At 37.0% G+C, this 26,312-nt stretch overlaps 1 protein-coding gene across 20 annotated transcripts in view; it reads right to left on the reverse strand.

Moving 5' to 3' along the window:
• Positions 1 to 26,312, reverse strand: part of ZNF438 (zinc finger protein 438) — a 179,775-nt gene that overhangs the window by 78,695 nt on the left and 74,768 nt on the right. For 19 of the 20 annotated variants that reach the window (XM_034643520.1, XM_034643515.1, XM_034643510.1 and 16 more), the window contains one exon: positions 13,176 to 13,253. The gene's annotated coding sequence lies outside the window, so the exon portion shown is untranslated. Of the gene's footprint in view, positions 1 to 13,175; positions 13,254 to 22,951; positions 23,055 to 26,312 lie in introns of those variants that run through there. The other variant, XM_034643522.1, reaches the window with a different exon arrangement.

Here is a 26,312-nt window from a genome sequence, read left to right on the forward strand (position 1 = left end):
GAAGAGAAGAGAAGAGAAGAGAAGAGAAGAGAAGAGAAGAGAAGAGAAGAGAAGAGAAGAGAAGAGGAGAGGAGAAAGAAAGGGAGGGAGGAAGGGAGGAAGGAAGGAAAGAAGATTTACATAACCTCCAAGGAGGACAGATTCCCCAATGTCCACATAAGTTGACCTTGGAGGAAAATAAACAAGGAAGAACCTTCTGAAGCCAGAATTATGTCCTACAGAATACTGAACAATGGAATTCCTTCTAGAGAAGAGGAGGACCATAGTCTAATCAAGGGGTATTTTTCCTAGGCAAAAATCCTTGCCATCTCCTGTTTTTGTCACTGTCAATATTCCTAATTCTAAATGTTCCCTCAGCTTTAGGAAATTAATCATAAACTTGTAATTTGCTAACTGGGCCCAATGCAATAAATTATGGGCATTGCACATAATGTGATGGTTGTGAGAATAAATCCAAAAAGTCTTTTACAAAGATCACTGAACTGACCGCCAGGAGGCCATGATTCTCCTCCAACCTTCACTATTAGCTCTGTGACCCTGGATAAATCATGTTTCTCAGGACTTCAGTTCCCTCACTTAGAATGTGAATTAAAGGATGCCTTCCAGTTCTAATAATTCTAATTTAAAGTTCCTGACCTCACTGAACCAAAAGAACTACAAAAATCCTCTATAAAATGTCACTACCTAGAGAATACATAATAAACTAGTTGGTCTGGTTTTATAGCAAAAGCAACTCAGCATAATTTTAAAAAGTTATATTGGCAAGAAAAATTCTGGCACTCTTTCATTTCTTGATTTTTCTATGTTATTTTGGTTTCATTAAAGTACATTAAGGAATAAAATAGAACTTTTTTTTTAAACTAGAAAAGACAATTACCTTCCATTTCATTAGGCTTTAGAAACTAATCCAAAAAGAAAGGGGAAACTGCACTGCACCTAAAAATTTCAATTATTTTATTGTATGTACAGACTAAAATCAAAAATATTTTAAAAACAAAAATGCAATTTGGAGTAACTTTTTTTTTTAAAGATTTTATTTATTTATTTGACAGAGATGGAGACAGCCAGCGAGAGAGGGAACACAAGCAGGGGAAGAGGGAGAAGAAGAAGCAGGCTCATAGCGGAGGAGCCTGATGTGGGGCTCTATCCCACAACACCGGGATCACGCCCTGAGCCAAAGGCAGAGGCTTAACGACTGAGCCACCCAGGCGCCCCTGGAGTAACTTTTAATCTAAAGATACCATAATAAAATATTTTATTAGCTATACAGTCAACAATAATATTCGCTGCATCCTAAAAACATTATTTTTTCAAATAATTAAAATTTGAAAAATATATCTGCTGAATTTCAACTTTTGATGCCCCTTCTAATTTTCAGAAGAAAATCCCATTCAGGGCCTTGTGTTCCTCACTGAGAGAAGCTAAAAACTAATATTCTACATAATACTTTATTAGTCATAATTATTCAGCTTTAAACGTGTAAAAATAAGAGTCAAACACTTTGAGAGAGTAAGGACCAAACACTGTCTCTTGAAATCACTAGATTCTGGCACGAACAAAAAATGGCAAATATTTTGCAAGTCCTGCTGTCACAAACCCTAGTATTATCAGTGAGTTTCTAACTCAATCACAGTTATCGATTGTCACTGATTATAAAACTATGGATAGATGTTGGACTACTATATAAAACAAGAAATATCAACTCCATTGTATCTTGAGAAAAGTTCACACTAATATTCCTGGGAGAATTAATGAATCAAAAAAAAGAAAAACAAGAATAAGTACCATGAACATACCACAGATCTCTGAAAGAAAAAATTATAGGTATACCTTAGATTATACAAAAATTTCAGTAAGTCTAAATGATGGAAAGTTGTAAATAAAATATTTTTTTTAAAAACATTTAAGGAAACTACTTAGAGATGTTTGACAACAACTCTCAGGTAAAGGAAGACATGCTTTTGTTATGATAAAAATTATCTCTTAAAAATATATACTTCACAGGATGCCTGGGTGGTTCAGTCAGTAGAGCGTCTGACTCATGATTTCAGCTCAGGTCATTAATCTCAGGGGGGAGTCTGCTTGAGATTCTCTCTCTCCCTCTCCCGGCCCTTCTCTCTCAAATAAATAAATAAATCTTTAAAAAAAAAGAAAAAAGGAAATACTTCACAAATTTAGATGTTTCCATAGCAACACTTATGTTGAGAAGTCTCTTGTTTGCTTTTATTCAAAACACTTTGCATATGACAATTTTTTTTCCTTCTCTGGAAACTTTAAGGCTTATCTTTCTTTCTGTTCTAGAAAATGGTCTTCTATTATTTCTTGGATTATTCTCTCCAATTTTCTCTTGCATCAGTGAGCTGCTATTGGACCTGCTGGGTTGCGTCGCTAATGATTTCTCCCTCAAATTTATCTTTCAACAACAGCTCAATGAGTTTCTTTCAGCCTTCAGATCTCTAATTTTTGGGAGTTGTTTCCTGTTTTTTAATTTTTCCTTTCCTTTAATTCTCCTTTTTAGAAAGGACTATTTTCTATGCAAAATCTTCTCACATTTTCAAAGACAATGCTTATAGTTTCTTTCTTTGGTTTTCTATTGCAGTCTCTCTAGTTTTTGTCTCATTAGAGCTCTTTGTTTGTGCTAACTTTATCTCTGCTTTCATACTAGAGGCATTCCCAAATATCTGGTGATCCTTGTCTGTCTGTTCCTACTGAAGTGTAAATTACTAGTAAAGCAAACTTGCAGCTCTGTCCAAGGGGGTGAGCTTGTTGAAGGTGAACTTCACTGAAGAGCAAAGCTGGGCAGCAGGCTGGCTTTCTCTGTGGGGGAACCACTATGAGGTCCTTCCTCCGGGATCATTCTGTTTCTCTGGAGAATCCGCCAATGCTGTGTTTGGGACTTAGATGTGTGGCTCTTGGTACTCACTGTTCCTGCGGCCCTGAGCAGTTTCACCTTCTGCAGAGAATAAACCTCCCATCTTCTGGCGGCGGGGAGGGAAGGTGCTCATCTGGCTGGGCTGAGACAAGGACCTGACTGTGCAGCTGGTCCTTCGATAGACTTGCAGCTGGTCATGTGTCTAGCTCCATGCCTTACCTCTTCCTTCAGCCTAACCTGATACCTCTAATTGCAGAAACTGCTAAGGCTCTGTGAGGCAAAACTGCTTCCTGACATTGTTATCCTCCACTGTAGGTGCTTAGTTTTGCCTTCTCTACTCTATGGAGTCACAGTATCATACATTTTCTGTGTTCGTATTTATGTGAATTACTGATGTCACCCATTTTTATCAAAGAAAGAGTTGGAATTTTTGTTTCTTACTTCCTTTGTTTTGGATGGATATTGTAGAAGACAGAAAGTTCTTTATATGCCACCTGAAGATCAGAAGTGACAGTTTCTAAGTTCACACCCCATTTGTAATCATTGAATTTGCCTCCATTTTCATCTGCTCAGCACACATTCCCATATCCCTTCTTCTCCTTCCTTTGGAGAAAGTGTCCCTCACTCCCTGAGATCCCAGGGGGGCTTTCCGTCACTGGACGAGACACCTCTGTTGCAGCACTGGTAAACACGCCCTAGGATGGCCCACCAGAATACTCCATTCCCTGGGCCACAGTGATTATTCAAAATACATGTGGCCAAACTGAGTTGATCCATATCTTCTCTGAGGCTGATAGCTGGATGGGTGGCCCGACAAGTTCTCTTCCTATTGGGACTGCTAAACCAGGAAGACGACAGTCTCAGGCTGTTGGTGGTATGATCATATGATCACTGATCATATGCCTGTCTGCATAATGATGAATAAAGAAGCCAGCAGAGCAGAAAAAGGGTCCAGATGAGATCATCTGAGCTCCTGGCTGCAACCATGCCTAAAGCCAGATGCACCTCTGGAAACCATAGTTATATAAACAATGAAGTTCCTTTTATTTTCATAAGCTGGCTTGAGCTGGCTTTCTTTCACTTGCAACCGAAGGAGTCCTGATGAATTCATCGTATAATCAAAATGTTCCAAATTACTAACACTTGAACTATAAAACACTACTTCTTTGCCAAAAATTAAATAGCCAAACTTCTTTTGTTAAAATAAAATCACAACCATAAATAACATACACATATGTACCTTTTATTTGAGTATTCTCATGTTCTCAGGGTAACAGTATCTTTGAGAATGAGGCATATATACTCTGTAGTATTACAAACCTCATAGCCACTAACCTACAGAATAATTTTCTTCCAGGTACTTCAAAAAGTCTTGTCGTTTCTTAAAACCTTCTCTATCAGAGCTCTCCGTTTAAAAAAAAAAACTCAAGTTGCATGGTTATCTTACTTTATAAAGGCTATGTGGAAAAAGAAAATAATAGATCTCAAAATATTTGTTCCATTAGTTTGGTTTACATTCAAAAAATTATTCAGCCTCAATCTCTGACCCAGAGGCTGGAAACAATGATATTTTCAACCCAAGTATTTGTGGGAAGGAGGTAGATGGTAATAACATGCTTCCAAGGAGATAGGTAGGAATGTTCAGAAGTCATGTGTTCCTTGGACGCTCTCCCTAGAGTAACTTTCCTATTATTATCTGCAGGCCATGTATTCACCAATCCAATGGTCAATGTCTAAGCTTCTGGGTTTGAAGCTCTTGCCTGGGTCTTTATTGGTTTCAAGCACGTTTAGAGGCCAGGCAGGTAATCTCAAAGAATGAAGAAGCTAAATATTTTTAATGTATTGCATTCCTTTATCTGCATTAAAAAGTAAATCTTGAAAATTGGACAGCTACTTGCAAAAGAATGAAACTTGACCACTCTCTCACACCATACACAAAGATAAACTCCAAATGGATGAAAGACCTTGATGTGAGACAGGAATCCATCAAAATCCTAGAGGAGAACATAGGCAACAACCTCTACGACATCGGCCAAAGCAACCTTTTTCATGACACATCTCCAAAGGCAAGAGAAACAAAAGATAAAATGAACTTGTGAGACTTCATCAAGATAAAAAGCTTCTGCACAGCCAAGGAAACAGTCAAAAAAACTAAGAGGCAGCCCACGGAATGGGAAAATATATTTGCAAATGATGCTACAGATAAAAGACTGGTATCCAAGATCTACAAAGAACTTCTCAAACTCAATACGCAAGAAACAAATAAATCATAAAATGGGCAGAAGATATGAACAGACACTTTTCCAATGAAGACATACAAATGGCTAACAGACACATGAAAAAATGTTCAAAATCATTAGCCATCAGGGAAATTCAAATCAAAACCACACTGAGATACCACCTTACGCCAGTTAGAATGGCAAAGATAGACAAGGCAAGAAACAACAATTGTTGGAGAGGATGTGGAGAAAGGGGATCCCTCCTACATTGTTGGTGGGAATGCAAGTTGGTACAGCCACTCTGGAAAACAGTGTGGAGGTCCCTTAAAAAGTTAAAAATTGATGTACCCTATGACCCAGCCATTGCACTATTGGGTATTTACCCCAAAGATACAGACGTACTGAAGAGAAGGGCCATATGCACCCCAATATTCACAGCAGCATTGTCCACAATAGCCAAATCGTGGAAAGAACCGAGATGCCCTCCAACAGATGACTGGATTAAGAAGATGTGGTCCATATATACAATGGAATATTACTCAGCTATCAGAAAGAACGAGTTCTCAACATTTGCTGCAACATGGACAGCACTGGAGAAGATAATGCTAAGTGAAATAAGTCAAGCAGAGAAAGACAATTATCATATGATTTCTCTCATCTATGGAACATAAGAACTAGGAAGATCNAAGAACTAGGAAGATCGGTAGGGGAAGAAAGGGATAAAGAAAGGGGGGGTAATCAGAAGGTGGAATGAAGCATGAGAGACTATGGACTCTGAGAAACAAACTGAGGGCCTCAGAGGGGAGAGTGGCGGGGGAATGGGATAGACCGGTGATGGGTAGTGAGGAGGGCACGTGTTATGGTGCACTGGGTGTTATATGCAACTAATGAAGCATCGAGCTTTACATCGGAAACCAGGGATGGTGACTAACATAACATAATAAAAAAACATTAAAATAAAAATAAAAAATAAAAAAAGTAAATCTTATTAAAATTCTAGTGTCTCGCTTCTCTTTTTTGATTGGTTTAAGTTCCTTTTTTCATGCATCATTTCTGTCTACTGTTCCTTGTTCACCCATGGTTTGTTTCATAGTGCTATCATAAATAAAAGATTTTTGGCACAGATACTCTTTGTATGCGAAGAAATTGTGTATGAATAAGAGCTAATAATAATTAATGATAGTAATAGTTCAGTTTATTGAGCACTTTAGTGTGTGCTATGCACTGCTCTATTTCCAAATACTAAGTTATTTTGTCCTCATTTCAACCCTAGGAGATAGGTACCATTATCCTCACTTTATAGATGGGAGCATGGAGATACTGAGAGGGGTAAGCAGCCCATCTAAGAGCACACTGAAAATAAGCTATAAATAGGAATACGGGCACTCCATCTCAAGGATCTCTGTTCTTAAACTATTACTCTGCACCGTCCAATGAAATATGCCATCCTATGTTATGTTAAGTCTTAAACCCTTGTACCTGTGAATGCAAACTTATTTGGAAATAGGGTCTTTGTAGATATTAATTAGGTTAATAGGACGTTATACTGGCTTAGGGTAAGCCCCAATGCAATATGACTGCTGTCCTTATAAGAAAAGGAAAACTTGGACACAGAGGAAAGATATCCATGAGACGATGGGGTGGAGACTGGGGTTACGCTGCCATGAGCTAAGGAACACATGAGGCTACCAGAAGCTGGAATGGGCAGGAGTGTCCTCTAGAGGTCTCTGAGGGAGCATGGCCCTGCCAACACCTTGACTGCAGATTTCTGGCCTCTAGAGCAGTGAGAGAATAAATTTCTGTTGATTACAGCTACCCAATTTATGGTACTTTGTCATGAGAGCCCGAGAAAACTAACACGCTGTCTGTCACTTATACTGAAGTATATCATCCTATCAACCTGTTATTTCCAATTTTCACACAGATGTCAGTGTAAGTACCATTTAACTTTCCTCTTAATTCTATGTAAAGAAAATCAACAGCCAGGAGTGGGGCCATGAGAATGGAAAAGCACCTCCTCCCAGCTAGTAGAAGCAGCTGCTTTTCAGCTCCAGCTGATTACTGTCCCACGGAAAGGTAGGACTAAAGTTACCAGGTCTTCAGTTTGCACGGGCACCCAGAAATGCGGATTCGTACATTAAATTAGTTAACAAGTTAGATCAGTAACTAGTTAAAATAACACTAGTTAATAACTAATTCATGTTTAAAACAAACACTGTGTAAACATGACACATCCATGGACCAAATCTGACCACAATCTCTGGTTTGTATGCTTGCTTGACTTTCTATATCCACTTTCCCTTTCACTCCACTTGACAAGGCCCTCACTGCAGTCATCCAGTCACCAGATCTAGGATGCAGGCACAGTGTGGGTGCATGAGAAGCCATTTGGAAGTCAGCACCCCAGGACTAGGGCCCTCTTTGAGATGTAGAGTGTGGCAGGTGCAGGAGAGTCCTAAACACTTCCGAATCCAAGACAGAATGGGTGCACTTCTCTGGATCTGGAGTCTAACGGTATTCCTCTATTTTGTCAGCTGGTCTTCCTAAGGCTTTCTTTTCTCTCTCTCTCTCTCTTTTGTTTTTTTTTGGTCTTCATTAGTCTGATTTATAAGAGACTTAGAGCTTTACTGGGTACAGATTTTGAGTAAATCTAGGACATGACCTTGGTACTTCTCAGGCTTACAGCCATTTCATTCATAGCACTGTACTTATACCTTAATGAGTTCCCTAAGTTTCTTATCTCTTACATGTATATTTGAAAGAAGCATTAAGTGGACTGTAGTAGCTCATAGTTGCCCTTCAGTATTCACCATCCTATAACCTATGAAAGTTGTCCAGAAATCTGGAAACATTTCTGAAAAGAAGCTCTGTGAAATCAGTTTTATAAAATGTGACTTTATTATTCAGGCTTGTTAAGGAAAAAAAAAATTCTAAAATATAAAGAATTGTTCTGCTAATGTGAACATCCACTCTAGTCCAATAAGTCTGTTACTATGTGGTAGCCTTAGAATTTTGATTCCTCATTGGCTACGAACATGTCTTCATATCTACCGGAGCTCAGACCTATTTAATGTGGTATAGAAACTACTGAGTGATGCTGGTAAGAGAAAGGAAGTACTTGACAGGTTGCCAGGACTCTCTCTGCTACATTGAGATATTAAATTCAGTGATGCAGTTTGGCACACTGCGGTGTTTGGGACCTGCAAAATCGACAAACATTATTTTGGAAAGTCTGTACAGTGTGTCAAGAAGTGAAATACCACAAAATCCGTCCAAGTTCATCTCATTTAATGGTCTGGGTTTTTTAAGTTTACTTTTTGCTTGAATTAAAAATATCTCAATCTTCCCTTCCAAACCTGTAAAGTCATACTGAAATTCACTGACTTATGTTCTCACAAAACTTCAAGTGGTCAGTAAAGCAGGTTTTATCCTCCGGTGGCAGATGAAGAAACTGAAGCTGCAAGCCTTAAGTAACTTGTTCAGCGTTGTTAGTGCCGGAGGTAGAAGCTTGCACGCAATCCCCCAACTCTGAGTTCAGTGACCTTTCCCACAAATAAGGCAGGCAGACTTGGAGGCCAGGCTGCTGGGCCATTAGGCTAGCCAGACCTGCGATCAAAACTGTCCTTAACTTCTGATGTTAGATAAACCATTCGAACCTCTGTAAATCTGAAGCTTCTCATTTGTAAAGGGGACTTAAAACACCATGGCACAGACTAGGCACTCACCCAGTCCGTTCCCTTCCCTCGCTTTCTCCTACAAGATCCCTTAGATCTAAGCAGACCACCCATTCTCTGGTTAAACATTTGGATGATTAGTGAAAACCTAAGTAGCCAGAGAAAAGTAGCTCAAGACATGGATGACACAATAAATTCATTGTCACAGGCAAAGAAGACCACAGGAGAGGTTGTTGTCACGTACATGCTATTACAGAACAGCCAAGAGAGTGGTTTTTTTAAAAAAAAAATCCATGCTGTTGAGTCTTTTCTTATAGGGGACAGGTCACATCAAAACATCACGCCTTGAACTTATTCTCTGTCATATAATAAATATGGCTCATTGTTTCCAAACAGAAAATATTCAAAACATATCAGAGGTATGAAATGCTTCCAACTCATGGCATTGTTTGAGACTCCGAACGTAGGTTATCCTAACAGCTGTCATGTCCTACAGCAGACAGGAGTGAGAGTCCCCAGGATCATGTGGCTTGTCAGTGCCACGAAGAACTTAAATGCCGACTCCTTCATACCTCCAGTCCGCTGGCTCACTTGGGTGAGGATGAGGTAGGGGCACGCGTGACCAACACTAGCAGGGGATGGGCCTGAGTAAGAGGAAAGGGCTACACTAATTATAGATGTGGACAGGCGAGAGGCATAAGCTCAGAGCTGCTAATGTCCGGAGGTATTCACAGGCCTACTACCACAAAAACTAAGCAATTAGCAAATCTGATGCTAAAAATATTAAAATGCATAACGTGATTTAGAATATTTCTTCCAATTTCAACTTAATGCTAGGGAATTATGTGCCAATAGCTGTCGTATATTTGTGACTCCAGCTCTTGGCACAATCCTGCAGAACTGGGCTGTGTTATTGCATATGTGGGTGGTTATTAAATGTTTTACAATGATTATGTTAAAGGTCATACTCCTCATACACATAACTTCACTTACTATTATGAGTTAGATGTGTACATGAGTAGACAATGGTCTCCTTCCATTAAATGCAACCTGGATGAAATTACTGTTTAAGTTGCCAGGTTGTAAGAGAGAAGAGATCAAATTAATGAGGGTGAAGTTGTATAATCAGTTTATAAAACAAATCATGCTGAGGTCAAGGCTGACATCGTCAACTCCCACTCATCTAAGTACCCTTAAAAATGTGACGACCTCTGTTTTTCTGCCACCACCGCTCTAATTCAAGCTGTTTCTTATTTCTCTTCCATTCACATGCAGTCGGTGAATCATTTATCTTGGCAAACATGAATTCCATCATGTCACCTGGCTCAGAAACCTCTGAGGACTTCCCACTGCTTGAGACACAAAGGCCCAACTCCTCAGCAAGGCATTCGTGGCTCTCCTAAATTTGGCCCATCCTTGTAATTCAGTGGTTCTGAACCACTAGGGGAGCTTTAAAAGATAAACAGGTTTACACCTTGTGCCCCAGAAATTCTATTTATTAATTCTGGGGTAAGATCCAGGGACGTGTATTTTTAAAAATATCTCTAGATGACTGTTATTCACTGCCAGCATTGAACCACTGGTGTAATTTTCCCACCTATTATTTCACCAACATGAACTAAACCTCCGGCTCCAGCCAGTAATGCTGATTTGTTTGTTTGTATCTCTAGTTCTCCATTCATGCTGTTAATCCAACCTGGGATGTCATTTCCTCTCCTAGCTCTTTATTTACATTTAAATCTTTACCATTCTTCTAAGACTAACTGAAATCCTACTGCCATCTTTACAGCCACTGTGAATCATCATAACATTGCCATTCTGATTACCCCAAGAGCATTTGTTACCTTCATGAAGTACTTTATGGCAATTAATAACATATTGTTTGCACTATGAGCATTTTTCTCACACTTCATTCCCTGTATTCCTGGCTCCTGGAGGGAAAAGAAACTTTTCATAATATCTTTGGTCCCCATTCCCTAGCCCCTTACACCTATGAAAGCATTAAACATAAAGCAGACATTCACTCATGTGCTCAAAGCTTATGATGACTAAACAAATTAAAGTCTCTAAAATTGGAGCGCCTGGATGGCTCAGTCCATTAAGCGTCTGCCTTCAGCTCAGGTCATGATCCCAGGGTCCTGGGACTGAGCCCCGCGTTGGGCTTCCTGCTCAGCCCCTGCTGGGCTCCCGCTTCAGCCAGGAGCCTGCTTTTCCCTTTGCCTCTCCCTCTCCTCCTCCTCCCCACTCATGCTTGCTCTCTCTCTCACCTCTCAAAAATAAATAAATAAAATATTTAAAAAAATAAAGTCTCTAAAATTTATGAAGTATATTCTTATAGCCTGCCATCATAAGTTATCAACCTTCAAGGGTTATTTATGCACACACTGATGAGTTTTTCATGGGAAGCATCACTATGCCCATGCAGAAATGATAATCACTTGTCCACAAAATCTGATGTGATGTCAAGCATATTGTTGGATGATGCCTAATAAACATGTTTTTCCTACAGACAGAAGTATTTTCCATATTTATATATTCAATTCCCGTAAGTTCACAGAACAACAGAAAGAAGAAGTAGTAAAACGGTTCTAATCTGTTAATACCTGATTTAAAATGACCCACCCATGTGTAAAACAGCTGAAGAATCAGGACAGAATCAGGACAGCTGATTACTAACCTCATCTACTGCAAGGAGAACCAGAAGAGCAAGTGTTCCCTTGCCCTCAATTTAGAAGACATAAGAGTATCACTAACCTACAGATAATGCCTCTTATGCAAATATGGAAAACCAAAAACTACTGGCGGGAGAGCATCCAATATGCTGCGCCACTGCCAGAGCTCCAGCTCAGGCTTTCCTATTGCTCAAGCTGCCCAGAAAGGTGCTATTCTGCTTCTCGGGCACGGAAGATGTGATTCCACTCTCAGACCTAGAATTCCTCTACAGAACAGTGCATGCATGATGACTTCCTGTAGTTCAAGTTGCACTGGTACTTATGAGTTAAATAGTCTTGGGAGGACTGGCTGAGAACCCAACCACTATTTATAACATTGTTTTTGTAGGAAAATGTTTTCTGCATTCCAAACAACAGAATTAGATATGAACTTCTGGAACACAGTTTCTTTCGTAGATTAAGAACTGACTGTATCTTGTTAATTACACTACGTTCGTATTTGCCTAGGATAAGATGGCAGTGTGGAGGCTTGCCAGGAGTGCAAAACAGGAATGAAGAGTTGCCATGAATATGGACCATATGTGACTATAAGGATGAAAGACAGAGAGGATTAATTTATTAAGCGAGTATTTACTGAGCACTATTAAGGCTATGCTGAATGCTGAGACAAAAATTACTCAGACAAGAAGTTTGATTCTATAGTCCTTACAACCTAAGATGGGAGATAAGACAGACATAAATACAAATAATAAAGCTGCCTGGTAAAATGTGCTATGATGGTGATAAAAACAAAATATTGGATGAAGTCAGCAGACAGAGCTAGTGGTTCAGCTGGAGCAATCAGGGAAAGTTCCATGGATGAGCTTGCACCTGGGCTGAGCCTTCAGGGTTTGCACAAGATTTCAAAAAGCAGAGGACACAGTGAGGGTGAAGGAGAGAACATCACAGAAAAAACATCAAGAAATACAGTACACGTCAAGCCATGGAGGCATGAAAAATGATGAGAATTCAGAAAAGAGGAAAGAGTCCAGTTGGCTAAGGTGAGGGATATTTTTAGGAGCTGGGTAAAGGGCTTTGAATACCAGGCAATGGAACATGGATTCTATCCAATGGCGAATGGGGAGCCACTAAAGTGTTTTAAAAGTATTGGAGTTCTATATGCGGATCTCTCTAGCAGTGGAATACAGGATGGAGGAAGAGTGAATGCACAGAGGACCACTAGGAGATAATTATATTAACTGAAGTTGGTTAAGATGACCTTTCAAAGCTAAGTTTTTGAATAAACAAACATTGAAGGTTCGAGTACTAGTTCATTACTAAATATCTCCCCCCAATAGTCACAAACATACAACTCATTTAGAAAAGCCATACAAAGCCTTAAAAAACTGAAAAACATAGTATTAGCTATAATGGAAAAACCACCTTTAAAAATATTAAGTTTGGCATATAGTCAGGACTGATGACTAGACTTAATGAAAAATAAAGGAGGATTTGAGGTATTAATCTCATTTTAAAAATATTATCAAGAGTTTAAACATCACATTTTTAATAAGCATATGAAATTTACTAAGAAATCATCTTTCTACTATTTTCCAAGACCATTAATGCAATATAGAAGGTGATTCTAAGATATTCTGAGAAATTTGAGAGTTGAAAAAGTGTCAAAGGTACTGTACTTAATTCTTTACATGTTAAATCAATCTTTAGCTGGCATTAAAATGGATACGAGCAGACTTACTTGAAGTGATTTGACTTAGCAAATGTCTTCTAAACTTCAAATTTTCAGTATCGGATGAAACACAGCATTCATCTTTATCTGAAAAAAAAATGTAATGGAAGTAATGAAATTGAAAGAATTGATAGGTAGCTTATAGAAGCCAATTATATGATTACACCTTAAAGACCATAAGAGAGTTATATGAAGTCCTATAAAACTGACATTACTTATACTATGTATAATTTAAGAACGTAAGATAAAAATATCAAGCTATGCCCAAAGACTTCTAAAATAGGAGATATAATACATTCCCTTCATACATTTTTATGTCAATCTCCTCAAAATTCTGAAAAATATATTATTAGATATTCAAGCCTGATTCACACTGAATTCTTTAATTTAGCCAATAATCAAGCCCTCTTTGGTTCTAATATTATGGAGAGCAGGGAAAGATGAAGTTGCATGAGAGATAGTTTCTGTCCTCAAGAAACCCACACACCACAGAAGGAGACAAACATGAACAATTCCATATCAAGGCAGATAATAATAAGCATACAAGTGGTACTAGGTCTATGGGATTGTGGAGAGGGTTAATTACTACAGAAAAATTTGGGAAGGTTGTGTTATGGACTGAATTGTAGCCCCCCGAAGTTCATGTAGTAATGCCCTAATCTCCAATACCTCAGAACGTGACTGTATTTGAAGATAAGGCCCTTAGAAAGGTAATGAAGTTAAAATCAGGCTGTTAAGGTGGACCCTAATACAACCTGACTGGTGTCTTACAAGAAGAGACGGAACACACAGAGAGGCACCGGGGATGTGCACACACAGTAGAAAGACCACGTGAGGACACAGCAAGAAGATGCTAATCTGCAAGCCAAGAGAGAAGCTTCAGAAGAAATCAAACCTATGGACACCTTGATCTTGGATGTCTAGCTTCTAAAACAGCAAATAATTTCTGTTAAGTCACCCAGTCTGTAGTATTTCATTTTGCAGTCCTAGCAAACTAACATACTCTGTAAAGTTAATAATCGGATTGAAAGTTGGAAACAACATTCTAAGAAGAAACAAAAATTATTTTAGACATATGGACCAAAATGTACAGTGTGAAATAAGTCACTATACTTCCATAATAAGAGTAAAGCTTGGGGGGAAGGAAGAAAAGAGAGAAGTAAGAATAGGCATGGAGGGAGGGAAGGAGAGAGGGAGGAAAAGAAGGGGACTGATAGGCCAACAGATAGATTAGAATTTGGGGTTCAGGTCATATTGTAAAAGGGGCTGAATACTACATTCAGTATATGGGGTTTTATTTTATACATAAAAGGAGCCATCAACGGTTTTCAGTAGAAAACATGCTTGAATTTTTATTTTGGAATGATGGCTCTGGTTTTGGAATATGAGTTACTATGAAAAGATCCCCAAGGCAGTGAGACCTGTTTTGCTACTGCCATAGTCAAAATAAGAAGAAACCAGGGCAATTGCAATGGAAGTAAAAAAGTTAAAACTTCGCTGAAGATGTGCTTGAAAATAAGAGCCAGAATAAGTACTCCACCATTTTTGCATGACTGAGAACTGGAACAACTACCACTGTTCAGTTATACAGTTACAAATGCGGAGTATCTTGGCTTCAACAGGCCTTTCTTTTCAATCACAAACATCCATTATGTGTATCAACTACTACCTTAAACAACCAACCAATCCAAAGACTTGCCTCACTTCTAATACCTGCCCCTAGAACTTCAGAGCTCAACCTGTAATCAGTAAAAACCCTCAACTCATTTCCTCAAAGGAGGTGCCACTTCAGAATCATCTGTGTAGTCTCTCCTGCTACAGCAAGTCAATAAAACAGTTTATCTCCTAAAAGGTGTCTTTATTTGAGAAGGGGGTTTCCACAAAAGATGGATGTCCCTCAGTGAAGTCAAGGAAGGAGACAAAAAGGAGGGAGAGCCCTGTCCCACCTTTTCAGGGAAGAAGGAAAATTAAGAATTTAACAGTTACTGATGACCTTAGAAAAAAATTTCAGGAAGGCAATAAAAGAAAGCAAAAACTTCCAGTAAGGGCTGAAGAGAAAGGAGAAGTGAAATTACCTAGTAAATTTTACTCTTCTAGGAAGGCTGGCATAGTTTGAAAGTGAACGTAAATCTTTAACACGGATTTTGGTGTTTTTTTTTTTTTCATTTTTAATGCTGGTAGAAGAAAGACATGGAGAGGGAGAGTGGTAAGATAATGGAGCAAATACAAGAGAAAAAGGAAACAAGAACTCTGGTAGAGTTAGCCATGTTAAAGATGGGGAAACAGTTCCTTCTCTATGATTAGAAATGAAGGAAAGAATGGTGATAAATATAAAGAAAAATTATTGTGCGTAAGGGGGTAAAGTTGAGGGAGTTAAGATCCAATGGCAAGACCATCTATTGACACTGAGAGGTTGAAAGAGGGAGAGAAAGAAGGAGAGAAAAAGAGATGAGTGAAAGAATATATAAATTTAAGAACTTGAGAGAAAAAAAAAATTGCCCAAGGAGAAAAGAAAAGAGAGGGGACTTTCGGTATTTGAGATCTAGGAATGCTTCTGGTTGACTGAACTGAGCAAGTTCTGAGTATCAGAAACTCAAAAACATGAATTAAGAGCAGATTATAAATCACATAGTGTGGGGTGGAGAAGATGGTTCCAGGTCTGATGCTGACATAATTGAGGAAGTTGGACCAATGTCCTGTAAATCAATCAATACCAAGACTTAGAAAGGGGACGTGGCAGTGTAAGAGAGGAGAAGGAACTGATGCACAAAGGTGGCATACTAATCACTGAATTGACAGTAGACAGCAAAGGAACACATCAATTGTCCTTTAAATCTAAAACTTGGCCCATCTAGGGGCACTGGGTGGCTTAGTCAGTTAAGTGTCTGCCTTTGGCTCAGGTCACGATACCGGGGTCCTGAGATCGAGCCCTGCATCGGGCTCCCTGCTGCTTCTCCCTCTTCCTCTGCCCTTTCCTTCACTCATGCTTGCTCTCTTGCTTTCTCTTTCATAAATAAATAAAATCTTATAAAAATAAAAAAATAAATTTAGATCTATCGCCAGATGAATGCATAAAGATGACGTACTATACTATATATATGATGGAATATTACTCAGGTGTAAAAAAGTGAAATGTTGCCATTTGCAACAAACGAATGGATCTAGAGGTTATTGCTAAGTGAAATAAGTCAGTGAGAAAAAGATAATTACCACATGATTTCACTCATATGTGGAAATTAAGAAACAAATGAACAAAGAAAAAAAGAGACAAGCTGGGGTGCCTGGGTGGCTCAGTCATTTAAGTGTACGACTCAGTCTCAGCTCAGGTCTTGATCTCAGGGTCATAAGTTCAAGCCTTGCATTGGGTTCCATGCTTGTTGTGAAGCTTTAAAAAAAAAAAAAAAGAAAGAAAGAAAAGAAAAAAAAGGGGACAAGCAAACAAAACAAAACAAAACAACAGACTAAAATATAGAGAACAGATGGTTACCAGAGGGGAGGTGGGTTACCAGAGGGGTGGGAGGGATGAGTGGTGAAATAGATAAAGGGGATTAAGAACAGACTTATCTTGATAAGCACCGAATAATGTATAGTGTTGAATCGTTATACTGTACAACTGAAACTAATGTAACACCGTATATTAAATATCCAGGATTAGAAAAATTCAATACTTTTTCTTGAGATGGCCATGCAAAAAAAAAAAGGGACTGTCCACAAAAGCCAGGTTTAAATTTCGGGGAAGAAGAGTTCTATGGGAAGATCAAAGTTATAAAAACTTGTTCAAAATACAGCACAGGGTCCAGATGACATGAGGACCTGGAAGTAGGCCAGTAGTAGAACTGTGGGTTCCATGAGAACAAGGTAGGACTGACTCCTTGGAAAAAAGAACATGATCAGAGTAGGGCTTCACCCAGGATGATATACTCTTGTTCTCTTTCTCTCTGCTTTATCTTGTTTGGTGAAATAGGGCAAAAATGGGCCACATATGTCACCAGTCTCTCACTCTCTTAGAACTTGCCCACCCAAGCTCACATACATTCTCCTCTCATTCATATAGTAAACTCAACAGGGCAAGTTAAGTCAATCCAATCTGAATATGTAGGAAGACTCTATGGAGATCTAAGCACACTCTTTTACCCAATTTCCCCACAGATAAAGTTGACATTTTTATTCTAAATGATGTCTACTTCTCAAATGGTTCAGAAGTTGGAAGAAGGAATAGTGTAATTAATTGGCCTCCTCAAACTCCAACAAAAGGTAGGTAAATGAAATAAATGGAAATCTTTCTGAAGGAAATTATATAGAAAGTGAGTTTAGTGTAGAAATTGTCGGCTACTGTGAAGTTTTAATTTGAAAGATAAAGCACTATATAGAATTTTTACCTTTTTGTGTCATTTTGGCGAGTTGTATTTTTCAAGGAATTTGTACATTTCATATAAGTTGTCACATGTATTGACATAATGTTGTTTATAGTATTTTTTAACACTTAGATATTTCTTGGATCTCTAGTAATGTTTCCTATATTGATAATTTGAGCATTCTTTTTTCTTAGTAGGGGTTTATTTATTAATCTTTCCAAAGAAACAACTTTGACCTTATTTATTTTTGTTAGTCTTATAGAATGCCCTCTTTCTTTGTTATTTCCTTCCTTCCAGTTTATTGAATGTAATTGCATTTCTTTTTCTAGGTTTTTGAAATGAAAAATTAGATCACAGGCTTTCAACTTTTTAAATATACTCATTTAAAGCTACAGAATTCAAAGCACCATTTTAACTATGTCTCACTGTGCACTATCTAAACTGTGCTTGTATTTCTTTGACCAGTGGATTATTTAAATGTGTGCTGCTTATTTTCCAAACAAATTGAGGATTTTTTTAAAAAAAATCTTAATTTCTAGTTTAATTCCACTATGGAACATATATGATTTTAATCCTTTTAAATCTGTTGACACGTGCTTTTTTGGCTCAGCATATGCTCTATTTTGGTAAAAGTTCCTTGTACACTTGAACAGGATGTGTATTCTGCGGTGGTTGAAAATAATGTTCTATAAACAGTAATTGGTGAAGTTGGTTAATAGTATTATTAAATATTCTAGAGCCTGAGTTTTAAAAATCTGCTTATTATATCAGTGGTTCAAAGAAGGTTGTTAAATTCTCCAAATATGATGGTGAAATCACTATTTCTCCTCTTTGTCCTGTCAATTTTAGCTTTACATATTTTGGAGTTATATTGTTAGGAACATATAAATTTAGAAGTGTTCTGTTTTCCTATTGAATTGACCCTTTTATCATCATAAAATTCTTCCTTTGCCTTTCATAATACTTCTTGCCTTAAGGTCTACTTTGTCTGATATTATTACCACATTAGATTTCTTTTATTATTTGTGCAAGGTACCTTTCTTCCCATATTCTTTCATGCAAAAATATCTTGTACAAACTAAACATAGTTAATATGGTAGAGTCTTTTTTTAAATGTAGTTCAAAACTTTTTGGCTTTTGGTTGGAGGACTATACCTATTTATGTGTAATCAGCTACTGATACTTAAAACACCTTATTATTAGTTTTCTACCCATTCCATCTAATCTTTTCTTTTAATTAATAAATTTTTATTATTGCATTTTATCTCCTGTTAGCTTTTTAAAAATTCCAATATAGTTAACATACAGTGTTATATTAGATTCAGGTATACAATACAGTTTTCTGCAGTGGCTGTACCAGTTTGCATTCTCACCAACAGTGCACAAGAGTTCCTTTTTCTACACATCCTTGCCAACATGTGTTGTATCTTGTGTTTTTTCTTTTAGTCATTATGGCAGGTGTGAACTGATATTTCATGGTAGTTCTGATGTGCATTTGATAATGAGTTATGCTGAGCATCTTTTCATGTGTCTCTTGGCCATCTCGATGTCCTCTTCGGAGAAATTTCTGTTCATGTCTTATTCCTATTTTTTTAATTGGATTATTTGTTTTTTGGGTGTTGAGCTGTATAAGTCCTTTATATGTTTTGGATACTTACTCTTTATCAGTTATGTCATTTGTGAATACCTTTTCCCATTCAGTGGGTTGCCTTTTAGTTTTATTGACTGTTTCCCTCACTGTGCAGAAGCTTTTTATTTTGACATAGTCCCAATAGTTAATTTTTGTTTTTATTTCCCTTGCTTTAGGAGACATATCTGAAAAATGTCCCATGGACAATGGAGACATTACTGCTTGTGTTTTCTTCTAGGATTTTATGGTTTCATGCCTCACTTTTAGGTCTTTAATCTATTTTGAATTTATTTTTGTTTATGGTGTAAGAAAATGGTCTAGTTTCATTCTTTTGCATGTAGCTGACCAGTTTTCTGAACACTTATTTGTTGAAGAAATTATCTTTTTTCCATTGGATATTCTTTGCTGCTTTGTCAAAGACGGACCATATAGTTGTGGGTTTATTTCTGGGTTTTCTATTCTGTTTCACTTATCTATGTGTTTATTTTTGTGCCATTACCACACTGTTTTGATAACACCACCTTTGCAATTTAACTTGAAGTCTGGAATTGTGATACCTTCAGCTTTGCTTTTCTTTTTCAAGACTGCTTTCACTCTTCTGGGCCTTTGTGGTTCTATATACATTTTAGGATTGTTTCTGTTAGCTTTTTGTTTAAACGCTTTTGTACTTTTTAAAATTATCCTAGACATTATAAATACTTCCTTGAATTACTGGCCCTGACTTTTACCACTTCCTATACAAGACAAAAATATTGGCTTTACTCCATTTAAACCTATCTGCCCTTTGTTTTATTGTTTTATTTTATTTCTACATATGTTTTAAGCCTGAAAGACAGTGTTATTATTGCTTTAAATAGGCAAAAATATTTTATATTTACTCACATATTTATGTCTTCATTTTTTTGCCTACAGTTCTATGGTCCCAACTGAGATCATTTTTCTTCAGACTGAATACCTTCCTTTAGCATTACTGTACTATGGTGCTACCAGTGATAAAGTCTCTTACCTTTTGTCTAAAAATATCTTTATTTTGCCTTCATTTAAAAAATATTTTTACTGGGCATAAAGTTTTAGGCTGGCAATATTTTTCCTTTCTGCACTTAAACTTTAAAGATGCCATTCCATTGTGATCTAATTTTAAAAATTTCTTTAGAACAGTCTGCCGAAAATCTTATCGTTGCTCCTTTGAAGTTCCTATGGTTTCTTTCCTTGGGTTATTTTAAGATTTTCAATCTGGTTTCTTCAAGTTTCATTATGTTGTACCTACATGTGTTTTTTTATATTAATTTTGCTTGGGGTTCACTAAGTTTCTGTATTTCTTGACTCTGTGGATTGCTATCTTTCATCAGCTTGGAAAACCTTTGGTCACCTTTTCAAATATTGTTTTTGCTTCTTCTCTCCTCCTGGGACTTCAATTATGTGTATATTAGATGAAATGATTCAGTCCATGTATCTCTTATCCTATATTGTTTCTCTATTCTTTTTTTCCCCTGTGCTTTAGCTTGTACATTTTCCCATTGAACTGTCCTTGAGTTTACTAATTCTAGTTGTTTATTTTTTCTGTGCCTACTTTATTATTAAACTCAAATCTTAACTTCAGATATTGTATTTTTCAGCTCTAGAATATTTATTTTTTTACAGATCTCAACTGTGTTGCTATTGTTTGTCTTTTCCTCCATTTATAAGCACTTCCTTTATTTCCTTTAACATATTTATGACTGATAAAATCCTTGTTTGATAACTCTTATTTTTAGTGCCATTGATGGATCTACATTTATTTTTTTCTTTTTCCTTGGATGGACTGATTTTTACTTTTCACATCTCATGTAACTTTTTAGTGTATTCTTAATATTGCGAACGTGACAAACATAAAACTGTAGTGGACATTATTTTTTCTCAGAGAGGACCCATCTTTTCCTCTATTGGACAGGTAGAGTGAGGAGATGATCTCTTCAATCTAATCAGTTTACCTCTGGTATAAATGTCTCCAGTGTTAGAAGTCTGACTACTCTAAGACTACCATGCTTTTAGAAAGGTCATGTGAGGGGCGCCTGGGTGGCATAGCGGTTAAGCGTCTGCCTTTGGCTCAGGGTGTGATCCCGGCGTTATGGGATCGAGCCCCATGTCAGGCTCCTCCACTGTGAGCCTGCTTCTTCCTCTCCCACTCCCCCTGCTTGTGTTCCCTCTCTCGCTGGCTGTGTCCATCTCTGTCAAATAAATAAATAAAATCTTTAAAAAAAAAAAAGAAAGGTCATGTGAAGCCAGAATTCCACCTCTGCCCAGGCACCATATATGTGTGTAAAGATATCTTGGAGCCTCTAAAGCAATTCACCCACCAGCTAAATACTATCTAGTAATCTCATTCAATGCAATATGGAACAGAAAAATCATCCAACTGAGATCTGCCTTAATTGCTAATCCACAGAATCATAAGCTATATAAAACAATTATTTTAAATCACTAAGTGTTGGGACAATTTATTATGTAATAACAAATCATTGCAACAATGATTTTTGTAATTTATTTAAGTTGTTACAGGGGCCACAATGTCCTGCCACCACCTTCTACAACCCAACTGGAAGCAAACGCATAAACCTAGATATTATTCAGAAGTAAAGCACAAGTTAATTACAAGGCAAAATCATTCCTTAAAGATAAAAAAGCCAACATTCTCAGGGATATTATAAAACAAGCAATTTTCTAAATATAAACTTCAACTAAGTTATTGCAATTAACATTTTCTTCTTACTAAATAAACTATCGTACATATATAATCAAGCCAAAAGATTCATGCTCAGGTTGTCCTTTAGCTAATTTAACAAATGGTTATTTAGATACTTTCTCATTATTAGAGAAAGACCAGAATTACAAATATAAAATGAACATTGGTAGCAGTCTAAAGCATTTTAAAATATAAAATAAAGAAATACTGGTGTATTAAAATAAATTATGAAGTACAGAACAAGTAATAGCTGTTACTAAGGTGATAATATATACATACATATACACACACACACATATACATACGTAATTGTGTAAGTATGTGTGCGTGCACTCAAATTTTTATTTAAATGGAGGAGTGCCCTGTGCCAGTACGTTTACCACAGCATTGTAAGCTAAAAACTGGAAATAACTTAAATATACATTAACAGGAAAATAAGAAAGGGATAAAGAAAAGACAGGAAACTTTACTTTTTTATTCTATATAGTCTATGCCTCATATATGAATTGAATTGTTAGAAATGCTTTACAACACACATGTATCACTTTTGAAAATTTATAATGAAAACCACACTACTCCAAGTTTAGTATCTATGGCCATGTTATACTGTCTTCAGAGCCTGAATGATCCCTTGGTTTAAGCACTGGAGAACAGCCAAAATGATTTCTCAGGGAGAATCATAACCCATCAGCACATATTTCTTCAGACTACCCCTATTCGTAGACGGTAGACAGTCTCTTCTGATACTTTTCCTCCTCAGGCTCCCCAACGTTCCTAAAAGGATGCCAACCAGACTCCCAATCTAGCTATTAAAGCAAATGGCTCCATATCTAACCTGTAACTGAGAATAACTACACTCCAGGTACTCGTCAGGGAGCAAAATGCTAAACTTAACCATTACTCAGTTTTTACAAAAAAGCTTCTGCAGGACTGCTGCATATCTATCTGGTACATCCCTTCATTATTCTAAAACTGCATGTCTGGACTAAGACATACCACCAAAGAGCTGCATTGTTGGCTTTCTCCTTTTACCACTCTCCTTCCTATTCACCCAGCATTATTGTATTTAGTGAAGTACCTTTGATGTTAAGCCACTAGACTGTATAAAAGGAAGGTTTAAGAAACAGTTCTAGGGCGCCTGGGTAGCGTAGTCGTTAAGCGTCTGCCTTCGGCTCAGGGCGTGATTCCGGCGTTCCGGGATCGAGTCCCACATCGAGTCCCACATCGGGCTCCTCCGCTGGGAGCCTGCTTCTTCCTCTCCCACTCCCCCTGCTGTGTTCCCTCTCTCGCTGGCTGTCTCTATCTCTGTCGAATAAATAAATAAAATCCTTAAAAAAAAAAAAAGAAGAAAGAAACAGTTCTAGAGAAGAGAGTCTTTAGTTATTTACTACAAGGATGCTGTTGAGGGCAGAGTTGAATATGCTGCACTATGAATAAAAGGATACATTTTTCTTTGAATTATAATTATCAGGTTTCTCCTAACATGCTAATAAATTTTGATCTTGTGAACATAGTAAAAAACATCTCATCTTAGAATGGTCTCTTTAGAAAATTTAGAGCAAAATCTGTGACCTCCTCAAGGACATACGGGGACTTTTATGAGCTGCATTGTGTGTCCTGCCCTTGGTCCATTTGTCCCATTTTTATCAACTATTATTTTAACAATGCTGAGGTACAGTTTATATACATCAAATTCACCTGTTGTAAGTGTACAGTTCAATGTTTTAGTCAGTTTACAGAGGTGTGTAATCATCACCACAATCCAATTTCAAAACATTTCCTTCACTCCTCAATATCCCCTTGAGTCCATATGCAGTAATACCTGCTGCCACCCCCAAAACTCCTCTGATTGGCTCTACCTCAATATTTCACACAAGTGGAATCATACAATTTTTAGTCTTTTGAATTTGGCATCTTTCACATAGCATAGTAGTTTTGAGGTTCATCCATGTTAGAGCAGTGTATCAGTATTTTCATTTTTTCAATTGCTGAAGAGTATTCTAATGTATGGGCATACCATACATTGTTTATCCATTTACTAGTTGATGGACATTTGAATTGTTTCTCATTTTTGTCTATTATGAATACAGGTACTATGAACAATTGCAAATAAGTCTTTGTGTGGGTATATGTTTTCATTTCTCTTGGGTCAATTCTGAGAAGTGGAATTGCTAGGTTTTATGGTGTGATGGTTAATTTTATGCATCAACTTGATTGGGCACAATGCCCAGATATTTGGTCAAACATTATTCTGGAAGAGGGTTTTTGCATGAAATTTACATTTAAATTGGTGGAAGCAGATTGGCCTCCATTTTGTGGGTGGGTCTCATCCAATTAGTGGAAGGCCTGAATAGAACAAAAAGCCAACCTCTCAGAGCAAGAGGCAAATCCCCAGAAGACTGCCTTCAGACTTCATCTGCAACATAGGTTCTTCCTAGTTTTCTAGCAGAGTAGCTTTGGACTCAAACTGCAACTACTTCCCGAGTCCGCAGTCTGTCAACCTCTCCTATCACATTTTGGGCCCACCAAACTTCTACAATTACATGAGCTAATTCCTTAAAATAAATCTCTCCCTATACATAGACACATCCTATTGACTGTTTCTCTGGAGACCTGACTAATGCATATGTTAAGTTGGTTTAATTTTTAAAGAAATGGTCAAACTGTCTTCCAAGGTGGGTGTACCATTCTATATTCCCACCAACAATGTATATGAGTTCCTGTTTCCCGATATCCTAGGCAGGAAATATTATGTCTTTTTAACAACAGGCCTCACAGTGGATATGGAGTAGTATCTCACTGTTTTTAATGTGCGTTTTCCTAATAACTAATGATGATCACGTTTCCAGATGCTTATTAGTCATTTATGTCTTTTTTGATGAAATGCTTTTTCAATTCTTTTGCTTATTTTTTAATTGGGTTATTTGTCTTCTCATCATTCATCTGTTGGAGTTCTTTATATATTCTGGATACCATTCTTGATCAGACATGATTTGTAAATATCTTCTCTGTGGCTTGTCTTCTCAGTTTGTTAACGGTGTCTTTTGAGGCACTAAAGTTCTTAATTTTAATGAAGTCAAATTTATCCATTTTTTTTCCTCTATGTCTCATGCTTTTGGTGTTATATCTAACAATTCTTTGCCCAATCCAAGGTCAGGAAGTTTCTTCTATGCTTCCTTTCAGATGTTTCATAGTTTTAGCTCTTACATTTAGTCCATAATTAATTTTGAGCTAATTTTTGTGTATGGTTGATTTTTGTGAGGAAGTACATTTTTTTGCATATGGATACCCAGTTTTTCCAGAACCATGTGTTTAAAAGATGACCGTTTGTTTATTGAATAGTCTTTAGCAGCTTTGTAAAAAAAAAAAGAAAAGAAAAAAAAATCAATAGGCCAAAAATATAAGGGTTTATTCTTGGGACTCTCAATTCCACTCTACTGATCTGCATGCTTATCATTATGCCAATGATATACTGTCTTGGTTATTGTTACTTGATATTGAATTTCGAATTGGGGAAGTAACAAAGTCCTCCAACTTTGTTATTTTACTCATTTATTTAAAACTTTATTTTATATTATGTGTACTGATGAATACCATCTTAAATTCTGAGAGAAGACAGATATAATACAAAAACAAAATAGAGTATATCTTAAAGATGTTTTCAAAAGAATATATTCCTCTTAAGATTTCAAAGTGACAATCATTAATGCATTCTCCTAGGAATAATTACGAAATTAAGTCTCCCCCAACACACACCCACATTCACACTTAACAAATCTTACTAAGTATTAGGCATGGTGAACAGTTAGGCACTAAAGATACAGGGACAAATAAGACACAGTCTCTCACTTAGCACAAAAATGGAAAATGATGGCACAGTGAATTATAGCAACAACTGAAATATGTACAAGAAACAGGGGTAGCAAGGGCAAGGTATATTACCTTTATCTATCAGATTTACCTTCCTTCATATAATCTTGTTTCTAAAAAAAAAATGGCTTACAATTTTTTGGTTTTTTTTTTTTTTTTAAACAAAGTGAGTTTGAAAACACCAAAGAGTTTACTATTACAAAAGCTTAGAGTAAGCAATTCTTTTATAGAATTTCTCTCAACTAGTAAGGTCTTTTACTTCATTTCTTATTTTTAAGGAATTTAAAATTTTTACAAAAGAAATTTACACTAATGAAAAAACTCAAACAAAAACAGGAATATGTATAGTAAAAAGTGTAAGCCCCATTTTATCTCCAATCCACTCTACTCCTCTCCCCAGAGGTAACTGCTGTTATGCTTGGTCAACTGTTTGTTCGGAGCTATATAAAATGCAGAGAGTAAGAACTCTTGAAATCCTCACACCGGTCTTAAATCTTGTTTTTATAAAGGAGCCTCTTTCCCACTACACACGATATCAAAATAGCTAGCAAGACTTAAACATTATTCTT

Source organism: Ailuropoda melanoleuca, chromosome 15 (genome assembly GCF_002007445.2).
Source record: "Ailuropoda melanoleuca isolate Jingjing chromosome 15, ASM200744v2, whole genome shotgun sequence".
Taxonomy (NCBI): Eukaryota; Metazoa; Chordata; class Mammalia; order Carnivora; family Ursidae; genus Ailuropoda; species Ailuropoda melanoleuca.